The following is a 17783-nucleotide window of genomic DNA, read 5'->3' on the forward strand; positions in this document are numbered from 1 at the left end:
ATGTTACAACTAGTTAAAAAATAAATTAATGGACTTAATTTTTTTAGAGCAGCTTTACATTTAAAGAGTTGAAAGTTTACTTCTCTTTCCTCCCATTATTTTCTCTCTCCATTCTATTTGTTTTAATGACTGAGGGGTCACATATACTTGTGCCCCAAATCGTATTTTTTTTTGTGATCCTGAGTATACAAATGGTAATGCCTCTGGTATTGTACTTGGCATGAAAACTTAGTGTGTATGTGTTGACAGAAATTAAACCTACAACCTCACTTGCGCAAGGCATGTGCTCTACTGCTAAACAATTTGTACATAGTGTCACTTATACCCTTTAATATTAATATGATATGTGTGTGGTAACTGGTGCGCTTGTATCAATATTTATTTATTTATTTATGCTTATTTTTTGGCCTCACTTGGTGGTGGTCAGGGCTTACTCCTGGGTGTGCATTCAGGGATCACTTCTGGCAGACTCTGGGATCCATATGGCATGCTAGGGATTAAACCTGGGTCAGCCATGTGCAAGGCAAGCACCCTATCCTCTGTACTATCACTCCAGCCTCTCAAAGTATTACTATTAACTGAAGTTCATAGAATACATTAGGGTTTACTTTTTGTGTTTTATATTCAATGGCTATGACACTTGTATGATCATATATATCCATCATTATAGCATTTTAGTATTGTACAAAGTAGTTTCATTGCCCTAAAAATCCTGTGTTCCCCTCATTTATCTCTCATTTTCTTACTCCTCCCTTCTTAACTCACCCCAGTCCCCAAGCCCAGGCGACCATCGATCTCTTACTGTCTTCATTGTTTTGCCTTTTCTGAAACATTATATATTAAGAATCACGGAGACCTGTTTTTTTAATGTTGTAAGAAAATAGCTAGGTGGGTAGGAATAGTTGTGCAAAAGAAGAGAGAATTGGACATGGGGGTCCAAGCTTCAAGGTTTCTCTCAGAGTCCAAAATCTACCCAGGGAGATGTCGGTAGCCAGCCTTTCTTCTCTGCTGGGAGTCTCTCTGGTGTTAGTTTGTGTCTTGCCTTGACAACTTTATGAGTTCTAGGTGTAATGAGCAAGGCAAGGAGGAACCCTGATGGGCTCTCTCTGGGGAGCCTGCGCAAAGGCAGGAGGAAGTAGAAACTGATCCTTCATCCTTTGTTAAGGACAAGGACAGTGAGATCTACTCTTCTCCCCTCCTGCAGGCAGTCTTATTTTGAATATGGGATGGGGGGAAATTCAGTACAATGTACAGATAAAAATTTTCTATTTAAAAAATTTTCTATTTTTTTCTTTTATTTTCTTTCTTTTTTTTTTTTATTAATTAGTGAGTCACCATGAGGGTACAGATACAGATTTACACATTTTTGAGCTTGTTTTTCCCTCATACAATGTTCAAAAATTTTCTATTTTTAATAGAAATTTTATACTTTAAATTAAATTTTAATTTTAATAGAAATGCAAAAATTTTCTATTTAAAAATTAACTCCTAGGCCAGAGAGATAGTACAGAGGAGGGGTTAAGGCACTTGCCTTAACATCCCACCAGTCCTAGTCAATCCTTTGCCCCATATATGACCCCTAAGCACTGTCAGGCTTCGCTCCTTGGACTGATTGGACTGGCACAGAGTCAGGAGTGGGAAGACCAAATCTCCATTCCGTCTCTCAGATACTTGAAAGACTCACGTAAATTAATATTACTAGGAAAGTATGGAAGTTAGTATGCACATTTTATTTTATTTTATTTTATTTTATTAAATCACCATGTGAAAAATTACAATGCTTTCAGGCTTAAGTCTTAGTCATATAATGCTGAAAAAACCATCCCTTCACCAGTGCCCATATCCCACCACCGAAGAAAAAAAAAAAACAAACACAGTACACCTCCCATCCCGCCCACCCCCGCACCCCCCCCCCTTGTAACTAATGTATTTCACTTTACTTTCTATTTACTTTGGTTACATTCAATATTTCAATACAAACCTCACCATTATTATTAGGAGCACCCCACTAGAGTCAGACCTGTTGTGAAGAGAAATGAGGTTTTGGATTTCTGTACTTGAACAACTAAGTCCAGGGAGATTTCTTCCAGATATTCGATCATTGCAAGCTTGTAAACCCCATCTGTGGTCGTCATAATATGGCGGTCCCCACACCCTTCATCCCCGGGAAGGGACAGGCGAGAGAGAGAAATACCTTTCCCCTCCCGGTAGGGCATGGTGTCGCAGCTTAGTTCTCTGGCTGGAAACAATCTAGTATGCACATTTTAATATAAATACTGTGACTGTAATATTAGTTACATAAAGGATTGGAATTTTATTTTAATTTAAGGTGGTTTTTTTTTAGCCATACCTAGCAGTGCTCAAGAGCTCTTTCCTAGCTCAGTGCTTAAAGTCTGCTCCTGGCAGTGACCAGGGGACGATGTGATGCCAGGAATCAAATCTCCACTTCCAGCAAGCCAAGTAATTACTCCAGCTTGTTGAGTTTTCTTTCCAGCCTAGCACTGGAATTTTTTTGTTTGTGATTAGGATATAGTAAGGAAATGAGGACTGGCTTCCATAGAGTAACTCCTGAAAGTGCCCAAGAGATATGGTAATTTATAAGGATATAAAAGATGAAGTTCTTAGTTTTGTCATGGATTATCTCAACCTTCTTTTCATAGAAATTAATGTATGAGAATATAGTGGGTAGGACATTTGCCTTGCATGTGGCCGACCCGGGTTCAATTCCTCCGTCCCTCTCGGAAAGCCTGGCAAGCTACCAAGAGTATCCCACCCACACGGCAGAGCCTGGCAAGCTACCCGTGGCGTATTCGATATGCCAAAAACAGTAACAAGTCTCACAATGGAGACATCACTGGTGCCCCCTCAAGCAAATCAATGAACAGCAGGACGACAGTAGTACAGTGCTACAGTGCTTATTAAGACACTGTTATTTAGTTGTTCATAATAGAGTTCTTTCAGGCATATAATATTCCACCACCAATGCCACCACCAGTGTGATCATGCCTTCACCAATGTCCCCAGGCTCCCTCCCACCACCAGCACCCCCAGCCTGCCTCCTTGGCAGGTACATAACAAATTTATCCATGAGAGGGTCTGCTCAGGTATGAGGGTTTTGTGACTGAAATCTCCAGTCTCTCACGGAGTCAGGGATGGGTGACCTCCCCCGCACTCCCAATTCTTCCTTGAGTCTGGTGGTCATGCCCACAAACTGCCTCTGTTGCCATATATGCTCATTAACCAGCCGTGATCCAGAGATTCACAAATCTCATAAAAGATCAACAAGCTACAGAGATGCCTCAGACCTCAAAGTCACTATCTAGATAAAAATTTAACTCCAGTGGTATCACCTTACTTAAAATTTTAGAATTTCTGGTGCCGGAGCGATAGCACAGCGGGTAGGGCATTTGCCTTGCATGCGGCCGACCCGGGTTCGATCTCCGGCATCCCATATGGTCCCCCAAGCACTACCAGGAGTAATTCCTGAGTGCAAAGCCAGGAGTAACCCCCTGAGCATCGCTGGGTGTGACCCAAAAAGCAAAAAAAAAAAAAAAATTTAGAATTCCTGGAGCAATATTTCATACTCTGTACTACTGATGTACTAGGAGTAGCACACATTAAGTAGGATGTAATTTACAAGGCAACTAATCTCGATTAAAAAAAATATTAGCACACAAGGTTCAACCTGTAACAACATGTTAGTAATCTCTTATACAAGTGCTCAGTGGCTCAAGGATGAGATACAACAATCGTCACACACTTTCTTCTAAGGAAACCTTTTTTGATCATTTTTAGAAAATTATTTATAACAAGTAATACAAAATAAATTAGGGCCTGCTGTTAAGGCAGGTCAAGGTGTTGGTTGGGAAAATACGAAATAATGGTGGTGGGTAAAGTGTAATGGTGGTGGAATTGGTGTTGAATATTGAATGTAATAAGTTATTGTGAACAACCTTAAAAAATAAAATAAAATTTAAAAACAAACAAAATACGTAACAAATTTAATTCAGATTACTTGTTCCAACAAAGCTTAAAGGAATGGCAAATGAAATGATCAGACATAAGTCAATAAAAGTTAATTTGTGATGATTACTTGTTATATGATTTTAACCTATGTAAAGAAATTTAAATCATTTAATGTCTACTCTCATTTGCATAAATAAGTTTTTAACGCAGGCATCTAAAATATATATAAAAATAAATCTTAAGAATGAGTCCAATGGACATTAGGAATAACTTAATTCTTTTTGTTTTGTTTTTAGGCCACACCCAGCTGTGCTCAGGGCTTCCTCCTACCTCTTTGCTCAGTGATCACTCCTGATGGGCTTGGGGGATTATAGGGGACTTTATCTGGGTTGGCCGCCAGCAAGACAAGCACCTTGCCCACTATACTATTTCTCTGGCCCCCAACTTATTCCCTTTTTTGCTATGGAAAATTCAGGTTGCTAAAGCATGGGGGAAGGAAAGTAACCTAATTTCTGTCATTCTAGAATTCAAGTTTCCTATCTACTTAGAATTCTAACTCCTTAGTATTTGGTAAGGTATCTGTTTTTTTGTTTTGTTTTGTTTTGGTTTTTTGGGTCACACCCAGCAATGCACAGGGGTTACTCCTGGCTTATGAACTCAGGAATTATTCCTGGCGGTGCTAGCAGTGCCCAGGTACCATATGGAATGCTGGGATTCAAACCCGGGTTGGTCGTGTGCAAGGCAAATGCCCTACCCACTGTGCTATCACTCCGTCCCCTGGGTAAGATATCTTTGATAGAGATGTTGACTCTTCCGTAATTGCTATAATTGGCTACCTATGAGAATTTTCCAGTCCTTAGTTTTTCTTTCTTTCATTTTTGTTAAGAAAGGGGTTTTTGGGGGTGGAATGGGGAGCAGGGACTCTGGGGACATCTGGGATGAGTCACCTTGTCTTTCAGATACCATGGCTTCAATCTTTAAATTTACATTAAAATTGGTAAAGCCCCACTTCTTGGAGATGTGGTTCTTCTGGTTTTCATGGAACTAGCACTTGGCCCTGCATAATCATATGCTTCTTTTTCTGCACTTCAGAGTTAAGTACCCCATGACTCGTAACCCTTAAGTATCCCTTAAACTCTCCAAGTTAGTAGTCAGACTTTTGCCACTTGTAGCCACTAAAAGTCACTGCCATGCTGATTGATAACAGAGGTGGAATTAGGCTATGAGTAGAAGTCAGTAGCATAGCTAAATGTATGCCCAGTGAGTAACTTTTTTTTTGGGGGGGGGGAATCACACCCGGCAATGCACAGGGTTACTCCTGGCTTATGCACTCAGGAATGGCGGTGCTCAGGGGACCATATGGGATGCTGGGAATCGAACCTAGGTCTGCCATGTGCAAGGCAAACACCCTACCCACTGTACTATGGCTCCAGCCCCAGTAACTCTTTTTTTCTATGACATTTTTTGATATAAAGTTGTATAGAGGATTTTCCTTTGAATAATAATATTCTCCGTTTGGGTTTTCTTATTTCCTCTCTTTTGAATCCCTAGAACTTCTGCTATTTTCTTTGCCCTTACAAAGTATGATGTGTTAATATAGTGGAAATTTCACTGATCGTTGGAAGCTAAATAGATACTTTGAAATATTTTTGTGAAATAATTTATGACAAAATTGTGTAGCAGTAACACAAAGAATCAATATATTGGGGAGTCTCATAGCTATTTATAGTGAAGGGTTTCTTTGTATGTTTTGTGTGAATGTCTTTCTTTTACTGAATATTTGCTTTTCAGTATAAATATGCATTTTCCTTTTGATTCTTTATATAACTATGGGCTGTGTGAGACTATCAGCTGCAGGAAATATGTAACTGGAGTCTTGTCTTTTCTACCTCTGGCCATGAAGTAAAAGTCTTGAAATCAGAGCTGAGAATACCTTATTGGGCAGGGTTGCAAACTACCAAATGGTTACTACTAGGTGTCCAAAGATCTCATTTGTTTGCTTTGCTGAAATGCCTCTGACATGCCAGTAAATTGAGCGCATAAGTGCATGTGTGCATGCTTGCACATATGCAGTGTGAAAAGTGTGTATTCTACCACTCTACCAGGAGTTCTTATAAAAACTATAAATAGAAATAGAAGGTAACTCAGGGAAGACTTCCATCCAAATAGAGACTATGAACATGACTCTTCCAAGGTTACCTGAGAGTGGCAGCTTCAGAGGATGGATGATTACTTAAGTATTTCTTTTTTGTTTAATTTTGGATAATACATGACAGTGCTCAGGGGCCACCCCTGGTGGAGCTCAGGTGACTGTTTTCAATGCAGGGATTCAAACCAATGGGTATTTATTTATTTTGGTTTGGGGCCATACCCAGTGGTGCGCACGGCTTCTCCTAATATGCTCAGGAATCACTCCTGGTGGCCTCAGGGGACCATATGGGGTGCCAAGGATCAAACTCATGTCAGCCATATGCAAGGCAGACACCTTCTGTATTATCTATCAGGCCCCATAACTCTTATTAAAAAAAATCATAAAAACAGATGTTATATACTATGATGGTCCCAGTATAGCTAAGTGTATTTAGGCTTTTACTATCTAGGTTTCTGTAATAAATAATTTTCTGTAATAATTTAGATTCTAATAATTTATTAGATTATATTAATAATTAATAATTTATACTAATAATTTAGATTCTAATATTCATATAATTTAAAAGTTCCTTAACAGTTTCTTAAAACATTCCCTCGTCAAGTAGTATAAGTATGTGTGTTTATATATATGTACATATATATAGTCTATAACCATAGGTGATAAGACTAAGGTAGAGACCATAGTCCACCTAGGTTATAGTGTATATAATAAAAGTAGTTGCTTTACACTTTCCAGGGGCTTAGGTATCTAAATATGTTTTATAAGGTAGCATGTCATATTGGACAGTTTATTTTCTCTGCAACTTTTCCTCCTCTTCTCTTGTTTTACTTAAATAATTGGAAAAATGGAAAAGGGAGATTATTTCACACTTTTACTGCATATGCATTTGAAACTACATCCAGAAAGGGCTTTATGGAGGCTTACATTTTATGTACACATGATTGTTCAGAGAAGATAAAGTGTTGTACAGATTTTTAGCAGGTCTTTGCAGAACAGTTGTTAAAGGCTTGAACATACTGAATCTTTTGACTATTCCGTTAGTTTGAGAGAAGCATTTTTTGTTTTGTTTTTTTTAAGTCTCAGTTATATAATGATTAAACCCCCATCCCTTCACCAGTGCACATGTTCCACCACCAAGAACCCCAATATACTCCCCTCCCACCCACCCCCCACCTTTATTCTCTCTATACTTTGAATACATTCAATATTTCAATAGATAACTCACTATTATTGTCTGGAATTTTCCCCCAACAATCAGGCCTGCTGAAAAGGCATCATTTAATAATTTCTTTTCATTGCTAAGAATGAAGACTATGAGCTCTGTCGCGGCCATGCGGTTTTGGATTTCTGATATTTTAGCTCAGTTCACAGTCTAAATGCATTTCTGTAAGAAGCTGCTCTGGGTGCCAAAATGGATTAGAAGACCTCTCAGATTATAGTCTTTAGGAGCAGAGGGTCCGAGGGAAGCATTTTAGGCTGGAGTGATAGCACAGCGGGTAGGGTGTTTGCCTTGCACTCGGCCGACCCGGGTTCGATTCCCAGCATCCCATACAGTTCCCTGAGCACCGCCAGGGGTAATTCTTGAGTGCAGAGCCAGGAGTAACCCCTGTGCATTGTTGGGTGTAACCCAAGAAAGCAAAAAAAAAAAGGGAAGCATTTTGCTCTCCATTAGACAGAGTTCAATAGCTTTTTGTTTTTTCTCTATCTAGTAAAATGTAATGGGGCTAAACCTTTCTGGGAAGCAGTTTCTTTCTGTACTTCATGACTAGAAGGTTGTGCATGCTGTCTCCAAAACAAAGTGAAAGTGATGATAGAAAAATCAGTGGGAGGACTTAATTGGGTTGAAATTCTGTCAGGGAGACAACTCATGCCTGGAAGCTGGACTTTCTGCTATGTAATGCTTTTCTATCTTAGTCTTAGAAAAACAAGCAATGAATATTCTACATCTGACTTAATTTTTCAGTCTCTTTGCTAAACTCTCTGAAAATTAAAAAATGCAGCAGCTATTTGTGTTCACATGCTGTTTGTTCAAGATTTTAAGGACTTTAAATTCTCCTCTCCCCTTTACATTGTTGTTATTGATGATGTTAGAATGACTGAAGATCTCTCTCTCTCTCTCTCTCTCTCTCACACACACACACACACACACACCCACACACACACATCTGTCTGTGTTGCTTTCACAGTTAAGCTGTGGTGTGTGCTGTATTGTAAGTGCTGCACCAGTATTGCACACTTGGCTGCAATGCTTGCAGAACTTTTATTTGTTTATTTTTGCTTTTTGGGTCACATCTGGCAATGCATAGGGGTTACTCCTGGCTCTGCACTCAGGAATTACTCCTGGCAGTGCTCAGGGGACTATATAGGATGCTGGGAATTGAACCCATGTCTGAGATTCACCCATATGCAACACTTACTGTGTACCAAATTAGAAAATAAATGTGTTTGACTTCCCCTCACTCCCAGAGGGCTCTATACCTCAGAATATCCTAATAAGAATTTAGGAATCATAGAACAGAGAGATAGTAGGAGGGGTAAAGCACACACCTGCCTTGCATGAAGCCAACCCTATTTGGTCCCCCGAGCATCACTGTATGCAGCCCTAGAGCCCCCTGAATATTGCTATTATGGCCCAAATAATCCCTGGCACTACTACTGTGTTCCGCTAAGCAATCTAGCAGGTAAGGCATCCATTGACAGCAGTCTTTCTGGGACCAGAGAGGCCTAATATGCCTTGCAACTTTGTTTTTTAAAGATATATATAGAATTTTCGGGACTGGAGTGATAGTATAGTGGGGAGGGCATTTGCCTTACACGTGGCCGACCTGGGTTCGATCTCCAGCATCCCATATGATCCCCCAAGCACTGCCAGGAGTAATTCCTGGGTGCAGAGCCAGGAGTAACCCCTGAACATCGCTGGGTGTGACCCCAAAAGCAAAATATTAAAAAAATTAAAAAATATAGACATAGAATTTTCTTAATGGGCATACTGAAAAAGATCACAAGAAAATATTCTTAAAAGTGGGAGATGACTTTAATCCACCTTGAACTGACTTTTGTGCCTGGCGTTAGACAGAGGTCAGAGTTTATTTTTTTGCAGGTAGCTATCCAGTTTTCCCAACACCACTTGTTGAAGAGGCTTTCCTTGTTCCACTTTGCATTTCTTGCTCCTTTGTCAAAGATTAAGTGGCCATATATTTGGGGTCTGTGACAGGATATTCAACTCTGTTCCATTGGTCTGCAGGTTTGTTTCTAGTCCAATACCAAGCTGTTTTAATTACTGCTGCTTTGTAGTAGACTTTGAAGTTAGGGAAGGTGATGCCACCCATCTTCTTTTTCCCAAGGATTACTTTAGCTATTTGTGGGGGTTTATTGTTCCATATGAATTTCAGGAGCGTTTTATCTATTTCTTTGAAAAATGTCATGGGTATCCTGATAGGGACCGCATTAAATTTGTATAGTGCTTTGGGCAGTATTGCCATTTTGATAATGCTAATTCTCCCTATCCATGAGCAGGGGATGTGTCTCCATTTCCTAGTGTCCTCTTTTATTTCTTGAAGTAGTGTTTTGTAATTTTCCTTGTATAAGTCCTTCACCTCTTTGGTTAAGCTGATTCCAAGGTACCTGATTTTCTCAGGTACTATTTTGAACAAGATTGTTTTTTTTAATGTCTCTTTCTTCTCTTCCATTGTTTGTATATAAGAAAGCAATGAAATTTTGGGTGTTGATTTTGTAGCCTGCCACTTTATTATATCGACCTATTGTTCAATATCAGACATGAATCTATAAGGTACATAGAGGAAAATGTAGGCAGAACTCTCCATGACATTGAAGCTAAAAGCATCATTAAGGATGAAACAGCACTGACCATGCAAGTGGAAGTAAACATAAACAAATGGGACTACATCAAGCTAAGAAGCTTCTGCACTTCAAAAGAAACAGTGACCAAAATACAGAAGGAGCCCACAGAATGGGAAGGAACATTTACCCAGTACCCATCTGATAAGGGATTAATATCCAGGATATACAAGACACTAGCAGAATTGTATAAGAAAAACCTCCAACCCCATCCAAAAATGGGGAGAAGAAATGAATAGAAGTTTCCTCAAAAAAGAAATACAAATGGCCAAAAGGCACATGAAAAAATGCTCCACATCGATAGTCATCAGGGAGATGCAAATTAAAACAACAATGAGATATCATCTCACACCACAGAGACTGGCACACATTCAAAAGAACAATAGCAACCAGTGCTGGCATGGATGTGGGGGAAAAGGGACACTCTTTCACTGTTGGTGGGAATGCCGACTCATCCAGCCTTCCTGGAAAACAATTTGGGAAGTCCTTCAAAAACTAGAAATTGAGCTTCCTTATAACCCTGTGATACCACTTCTGGGAATATATCCCAAGGATGCAAAAAAGCACAGTAGAAATGACATCTATACCTATATGTTTATTGCAGTACTGTTCACAATAGCCAAAATCTGGAGACAACCCAAGTGCCCTAGAACAGATGACTGGTTAAAATAAACTTCGGTACATCTACACAGTGGAATACTATGCAGCTGTTAGGAGAGATGAAGTCATGAAATTTGCTTATAAATGGATAGACATGGAGAGTATCATGCTAAGTGAAATGAGTCGGAAAAAGAGGGACAGTAGAAGGACTGCACTCATTTGTGGAGTACAGAATAACATCACATGAGGCTGACACCCAAGGACAGTAGATAAAAGGGCCAGGAGGATTGCCCCATAGTTGGAAGCCTGCTTCATGAGCGGAGGGGAGAAGGCAGATGGAATAGAGAAGGGATCACTAAGAAAATGATAGCTGGAGGAACTAGTCGGGATGGGAGTAGATAATGAACCAAACATGACCTCTCAGTGTCTGTGCTGCAAGCCATAATGCCCAAAAGTAGAGAGAGAGTATGGGGAATATTGTCTGCCATGGAGGCAGGGGGAGGGTGGGAAAGGGGGGCGTATACTGGGAATATTGGTGGTGGGGAATGTGCACTGGTGGAGGGATGGGTGTTTGATCATTGTGAGATTGTAACCCAAACATGAAAGCTTGTAACTATCTCACAGTGATTCAATAAAATTAAAAAAAAAAAAAAGCAAGAGGTGAATTCTGGGAAGGTGGCAGAGTAGGAACCGTCAGGAATCTCTCCACCCAGACAAAATTGCACTGGCAGAATCTGTGTGATGTAACTGTTTTTGAAACTCTGAAGCAATTTTCCAGGGGGAAATTGGGGGATAAATTGTGGCTATTTTAATCCGCTTTAGCTGAGCACAATAGCAGCTACCCTCCCCTATCCCCAGCCACTTGCCGGCAGCTGTGTGTGGTGCTCCTAGAGCAGCTTGCACCCAGCAGGCTAGAGCGAGGATGAGTAAAATAGAACAGTGTCTTCCAGATACCAGAGATCTGTGTTCTAGTTGCTGATTGTTGCTTCTCACCACAGAGGTAGAGGCAAAGAGACAACTAAGTTGGTTTTTTTTTTCTTTTTTTCTTCAGTGGTGGAAATCAAACCCTTCCCAGACATATGCTCTTTACTAAACCACATCCCAGTCTAGAAAGCTGTTTTTGTTGTTAAAGGACCGTTGCTAGATCAGGAAAATGGCTCAAATGGTCAAGCACATGCCTAGCACATGTGAGAGGCTGAGTTTGATCCTTGACACTGTGTAGCCTAGTGTGCCTGACCCTGATGACCCCTGGGTGGCGGGTCCAAATACCAAACCCTCAGGCCACTGCCAAGCTGAACCTCTCTAACGACCCCAGGCATCTCCAGCAGTGCTGAGTGTGGCCCCTATGAAAACTTCAAATTAGGATCCATGAAATCACGCAAAGAGCTGGGCCAGATGCTTGGAATGCAGGAGGCTTAGTTTGATCCCCAGCACTGCATGATCCCCCAAACATTGCCAGAACTTGTCTCTGAGCACTACCAGGTGTAGCTCAAAAAAAAAAAAAAAGTCCTGTGCTTTTTATCACCCCTTTATTTTCACTTTTACCCTTTCTGGAAAAAACAAGGTCTTTGGGGGCCAGAGATAATACAGTGACTTGCCTTGCATGTGGCCGACCCGGATTCCTGGGTTCAATCCCTGGCATCCCATATGGTCCCCTGAGCCCCATCAGGAGTGATCCCTGAGCGCAGAGCAAGGGGTAAGCCCTGAGCACAGCCAGGTGTGAGCCAAATACAAAAGAAAGAAAAAGAAAAACATGGACATTAGAGGCCAGGAAAATGGCTCAAAGGACTGGAGCTCAAGCTTTGCATAATGGAAACCTGGTTTAATCCTTGATAGCACATGTCCCCTAACCATTGCCACCAGTGATCACCTCCACCAACACCTAGCCCTAAACCAGGAGCGACCCTTCAACACTGCTTTGTTGTGGCCCCAAAATAAGACAAAGAGATGGGGAAACAGCTGCGTACAGGGGCCTTGAGTTTTGGTTCAGTGGAAGAATACTTACCTTGCAGGCACAAGGCTTTAAATTCCATTCCTGATACTGCCCTACCTGAGACACTGCTGTTTGTGGTCCTTTTTGCCCAACAAAATGTGTAATCTCTGGCACACTGTAACCAAGTGTGTGCCAGCACTGCAGTGAAGTGTCTGTGTACTGTATAACCAAGTGTACAGCCCCTAGTGAGCATGACAATAAAGTGTCTGTGGGACCCCATTATTATAGTCACAACAAAGGAAAAGGAAGGGGGAAACCTGCATGTACAGGTAAATTAGAAAATGATTGCTATGCTCTGGGACAGACTCAGAAGCTCTGAGAAGACATAGAGTGTACACAGTCCTTGGCCACAACAGTTTAAAACACACACACACACACACACACACACATGCAAGAATAACAAGAATCAGCAAGCCTTGGGGAAAGGAGAATAACTCATATCCAGTCCAGAATTATCTCTTTATTATATGTAGATATTTCATGTTCAGCAAAAATTACAAAGCTTATGAAGAAAGACCAAAGCATTGCCCATTCAAAGGAAAAACTAAGCCAATGGAAACCATCACTAAAAAAACATGATAGGAGATCTGATAGACAAAGTCTTTAAAACAACCTTCAGGTGCTGGACAAATAGCGCATCAGGGAAGGCACTTCTTCTACACACATCCAACTGGGTTTGATTCCTAGCATCCCACATGGTCTCCCAAGCCTGTCAGGAGTAATCCCTGAGTGCAGAGTAGGGAGTAAGCCCTGAGTACCACTTGGTGTGACCCCAAATAAAAGAAAAGAAAAAGATTTGCTTAAAGATGTCCAGAGAGGGAGATAAAGAGATAGCTCAGTTGGCTGAGAGCATCCTTTGCATACTGCAGTTCTATCCTGGGTTCTATCCCTGGTTCCATCCACATAGCGACCCCAAGCACACACTCTGGAGTAACCCCTGGTCACTGCCAGATGTGCCCCCCTCCAAAAAAAAAAAAATCTCCATAAGGGACTGTGTAGATAACCCAAAGGGCCAATGCTCACTATTTGCATGTCAGAATTCCAGTTTCAGTCTCTATCACCACATCACTTCTCCTGAACAGGTTGGAAGTAAACCCTGAGAGAAAACTGGGAATAGCCCCAGACAATGAACACTGCCATGTGTAGTCCCAGAACAAAATAAAAAGATCTTTATAGAACTAAAGGAGGATAGGGAGACAGTCAAGAAATCAATGTGCTGGGCCAGGGAAATAGCTCAGAGGTTTGGAGTGAATGTTTTGCATACCTGAGGCCTGTTTGATCCTCGGCACTTTATGATCCCCCAGTTACCACATGAAGTGACCCTAAGTACTGAGCCAGGAGTGACCCCTGAATACCTCCATGTGAGGTTTCCCAAATAAAGAAAAACTGTATAAGCAAATTGTAAATATCCATGAAGAAAAGAAATACAAAATTCTGATAAGGCAAAACTGAAATTTTGAAAAATTATCTAGAGGGATGCACAAGCAGATTTAAGCAGGCATAAGAAAGAATCATCAAATTTTGGGGCTGGAGTGATAGCATAGCAGGTAGGGTGTTTGCCTTGCATGCAGCCAACTCAGGTTCAAATCCCAGCATCTCATATGGTTCCCTGAGCACCGCCAGGAGTAATTCCTGAGTGCAGAGCCAGGAGTAACCCCTGTGCATCGCCAGGTGTGACCCAAAAACCAAAAAAAAAAAAAAAAACATCAAATTTTAAGATAGGAGAGAAGATATTTAATATGAAGGACGAAAAGTAAAAAGAGGACTGAGGGGCAGTGCAAAAAACTGGAGCACATGCTTTGCATTTCCGGAGTCCGAGGTCTGATCAAAGGAAAAAAATATGAATTCTAATTAGGTGGGCCAGACAGATAGATCAGTGGGCCAAATACATACTTTGCATGCAGAAGTCCTGGGTTTTATCAGCATCACATGGTCCCCCAAGCACTACAAGCGACCCCTGATGTGGCCAAAAATTGAAAAAGAAAACACATAAAAAAATCTAATTAGGGCATTATGACTTTAGGATGTAAATGTAATCCCATAATAATCACAAGGAATACAGCTATAGTTTTTTTTTTACTTTTTTATTGAATCACTGTGAGATAGACCCTTACAAAGCTGTTCATGATTAGTTTTCAGTCATACCGTGTCATGATTAGTTTTCAGTCATACCGTGTTCCAACACCCATCCCTCCACCGGAGTACATTTTCCAGCACCGGTGTCCCCAGGTTCCCTCCCATCACCCCCCATCCCCTGTGCCTCTGTGGCAGGTGCTTTTCTTCTCTCTCTCTCTCTCTCTCTCTCTCTCTCTCTCTCTCTCTCTCTCTCTCTCTCTCTCTCTCATAGAATTCACACAAAAGGAATTGTAAAAGAAAATTAGGTTTTTACAAAACCAATTGAACAACAGAGAGGCCAGGAATAAAGCTCAAGCATACCTGCCTTGTGGAGGTAAGGCCCTGAGGTCAGTGCCCTACACTGCATGCACCTCCCTGCGCCAGTGCTGCTGGGTATGGCCCTCGTGACTCCAATCATCACGGAGCCCAAGCTGCTCTGCATTGCTGGGTCTGAGCAACAGGAGCAAGCCCTGAGCATTGCTAAATGTGGCTCTCCGAAAAAATTCAGTAATCGGAGACTTTCCCTTTGATTCTACAGAAACAGGTATAAAATGCGCTCAGCAGTTCTATAAAGCCAAATTGGGTAACCCTAAGTCAGTGGTTCCCAAACTTGACAAGTTGTCCCCTGTTAAAGAAATAAAGTTACTCTGTCTCCCACCCCAGAAGTCTGTCTTCGGGTATTTGTGCTTTGGGGGGTCCTTCAAGCAGTGCTTAGGACGTCTGGTTCCGCTAACAATTCCACAGCCAGGCTGTCCGTGCAGTGCCCGGGGTACGCAAGCCACCCAGCTGTGCTAGGGGTGCTATGCTCTGGGCCCTTCACTGGCGATGCTTGGACTGTGCGGTTCCAAGAATCAAACAGTATGAGCACATAACCGCATACTGTCTCCTGGCCCTGAAGTCTACCTTCTTCAAATGAAGAGAGTTTCCTATTTCACCCAAGGCTACTATCCTCCCCTGCCTCTGGGATGGTTCTAGAGTTTCCCAGGAGCAGTGTTGCCCACCTTGGGAAATACTGAAAATGAAATAGATCATTCATAGAAATATAAAACCTCCTAAGACTAAAACATGTGAATTACAAAACCTGAATATTATCCATAGCTAGTAAGGAGATTGAAATAATAGAAATATTGAATGTAATCCATTATTGCGAACAACGTTATGAAAATAAAGAAAAAAGGGGAAAAAAAGAAAAAATCAGAAATTTTCTAACAGAGGCCAGGGATACGGCTCAGTAGAATACAGAGACTTGTATGTTCCAGGATCTTAGGTTAGATTCCCAGAACTACCTGGATTTTCCCCCACCAAAATGCCAGGAGTGAGCCCCACAGCAATTTTAAAAAATCTCCCAACAAGGAAAACTCTTAGTATTACTCTACCAAACATTAAATTAAGAACTAATATTAATCCTTCTTAAGCTTTAAAAAAAAACAAAACAGAAGTTGTGGAAAGACTTTACTCTACCAAACATTAAATTACAAACTAATATTAATCCTTCTTAAACTTAAAAAAAAAACGGAAGTTATGGAAAGACTTTCTAACTTATTGCATGAGATCTACATAACTCTTACTACCAAGGCCAGATAAAGATAAGGTAGCTGCAAAAAGGGAAAAGAAAGGTACAGCCCCATATGAACATTGAGGCAAAAATTTTCAACAAAGGGCTGGAGCAAAAACTCAGTGGACTTAAGTGTATGCTTGTATGCAGGAGTCGAGGTTTGAATTTTTGGGTCAGGGGAGAGGAGTTTGGGCCACACCCTCCAAAATCAATATAATATGCTACTTCACAAAATGAAGGGGAAAACATACATCTCAGGTGGAAAAAGGCATTTAACAAAATTTAGCAAAAGTTTCATTCTAAATGCTCTCTACAAACTAGGAATAGAGGGAATCGATCTCAGCTTGGCAAAGCTATGCATGAGGGGCCGGAGTGATAGTACAGTGGGTAGGGCATTGCACACGACCGACCTGGATTTGATCCCCAGTATTCCATTTGGGCCCCCCAAGCACTGCCAGAGCCAAGAGTAATCTCTGAGCATCAGTGGGTGTGACCATCCCCCCCCAAAGAAAAGAAGAGCTATCTATGAAAACCTCAACAGACATTATATTTACTGCTGAAAGAATGACGATTTGGGAAGGGAGCTTGTTTATACCACTTCTAATCCAGTGTAATATCGGTTGGGTTTTTTTTTTGATGTTTTTTATTTTTATTTTATTATTATTATTATTATTGGTTTTTGGATCACACCCGGAGATGCACAGGGGTTACTCCTGGCTCTGCACTCAGGAATTACTACTGGCGGTGCTCAGGGGACCATATGGGATGCTGGGATTCAAACCTGGGTCGGCTGCGTGCAAGGCAAACACCCTACCCGCTGTGCTATCACTCCAGTCCCTATTTATTTATTTATTTTTAATTGTTATTAATGAATCACTATGAGGTACAGTTACAGACTTACAAACTTTCATGCTTACATTTCAGTTGTATAATGATCAAGTACCCATCCCTCCACCAGTGCCCATTTTCCACCACCAATGTTCCCAGTATCCCTCCCACCCCCTTTCTCTTCCCCTCACCCCCCCACCCTGTGGCAGGTGCATTCCCTTTTACTCTCTCTCTCTTTTTGGGTGTTGTGGTTTGCAGTGCAGGTATTTAGTGGCCATCATGTTTGGTCCATAATCTACTTTCAGCACACATCTCCCATCCCAAGCGGGCCCTCTAAGCACCCTTTACTTGGTGGTCCCTTCTCTATCTGAGCTGCCTTTTTCCCCAGCATGTGAGGCCAGCTCCCAAGCCAGGGAGCAAACCTCCTGGTCCTTATCTCTACTATGCTTGGGTGTTAGTCTCCCATTCTGTTACTTTATATTCCACAAATGAGTGCAGTCCCCTGTGTCTGTCCCTCTCTTTCTGACTCGTTTCACTTAGCGTGATACTCTCCATGTTGATCCACTTATATGCAAATTTCATGACTCCATCTTTTCTAACAGCTGTGTAGTATTCCATTGTGTAGATGTTATATTGATTGTTTTCATCAAAGCAATTAAACTTAAAGGCAACCAGATGGAAAAGGAATAAGTGAAAATATTTTTGTTTGCAGATAA

At 41.2% G+C, this 17783-nt stretch overlaps 1 protein-coding gene across 2 annotated transcripts in view; it reads left to right on the forward strand.

Moving 5' to 3' along the window:
• The window catches only part of LOC101553126 (cyclic AMP-dependent transcription factor ATF-7), a 121611-nt gene that overhangs the window by 47536 nt on the left and 56292 nt on the right, over nucleotides 1-17783 (forward strand). The gene's annotated exons all lie outside the window — the stretch shown is intronic.

The sequence above is a fragment of the Sorex araneus genome, chromosome 2 (genome assembly GCF_027595985.1).
Source record: "Sorex araneus isolate mSorAra2 chromosome 2, mSorAra2.pri, whole genome shotgun sequence".
Lineage (NCBI taxonomy): Eukaryota > Metazoa > Chordata > Mammalia > Eulipotyphla > Soricidae > Sorex > Sorex araneus.